Below are 1,163 nucleotides of genomic sequence, written 5' to 3' on the forward strand. Positions count from 1 at the left end.
TTTCTGGAGCGTTCTGCATCCAGTGATCTGAACTCTCCCTTAAGTCCAAGAACTTGTAGGAGAAATATAATGATTCTGCGCAGCAAAGAATATAGTACTGGCAGCGTGGCTTAGTGGAAAGAGTCCAGGCTTGGGAGTCGGAGGTCGTGGGTTCTAATCCCGCCTCTGCTACTTATCAGCTGGGTGACTTTGGGCAAGTCACTCAACCTCTCTGTGTCTCAGTTGCCTCATCTGTAAAATGGAGATGATGACTGTAAGCCCCACTTGGGACACCCTGATGACCTTGAGAAGCAGCGTGGCTCAGTGGAAAGAGCCCATTATTATTATTAGTAGTAGTAGCAGTAATAGTAGTAGTAATATTTATTAAGCACTTGTACTTAAGACAATGTACTTGTCTTATGCCGTCAAACGGTTTCCAATCCATAGCGACACCACGGACACAGCTCTCTCTCCCAGAACGCCCCGCTCTCCGTCTGCAGTCGTTCCGGTAGTGGATCCAAAGAGTTGTCTTGGTAAAAATACCAAAGCGGTTTACCATCGCCACCTTCCACGCAGTAAACTCGAGTCTCTTCCCTCGACTCTCTCCCACGCCACTGCTGCCCAGCACGGGTGAGTTTTGCCTTGTAGCAGATTGCCTTCCACTCGCTAGCCACTGGCCAAGCTAGGAATGGAATGGACAGGCCCCTGCTTGACTCTCCCTCCCAAAGCCAAGACTGGTAGAGGACTGGAAACTCTCCAGGTGCGACCCTGAGAGGAGAAAATGTACTAGGTGCTTGGAAAGTATAAAATAAAGAAGTGTCATATTTCCTGCCCACAGGGAACCTATACTCTAATAGAGGATACAAGATATATCTGTTTACAGGAAAGTCAAAGTAAATAATGAATGATAATAATAATGTTGGTATTTGTTAAGTGCTTACTATGTGCAGAGCACCGTTCTAAGCGCTAGGGTAGATACAGGGTAATCGGGTTGTCCCGCGTGAGGCTCACAGTCTTAATCCCCATTTTACAGATGAGGTAACTGAGGCACAGAGAAGTTAAGTGACTTGCCCACAGTCACACAGCTGGCGAGTGGCAGAGCCGGGATTTAAACCCACGAATTATACAAATGAGTAAAGATAAACCAGAATGCTGAGAAAGAGTAGGAAAACGACTTTTAAGGG

The 1,163-nt window shown here is 46.7% G+C and overlaps 1 non-coding gene across 1 annotated transcript; it reads right to left on the reverse strand.

Annotated features, from left to right (window-relative positions):
• Positions 1-619: 619 nt before the first annotated feature.
• On the reverse strand, positions 620-757 carry LOC114810617. Its single transcript, XR_003758313.1, has one exon. It is a non-coding gene; the product is annotated as a small nucleolar RNA SNORA7 (small nucleolar RNA).
• Positions 758-1,163: the final 406 nt, after the last annotated feature.

Source organism: Ornithorhynchus anatinus, chromosome 3 (genome assembly GCF_004115215.2).
Source record: "Ornithorhynchus anatinus isolate Pmale09 chromosome 3, mOrnAna1.pri.v4, whole genome shotgun sequence".
Classification (NCBI taxonomy): Eukaryota; Metazoa; Chordata; class Mammalia; order Monotremata; family Ornithorhynchidae; genus Ornithorhynchus; species Ornithorhynchus anatinus.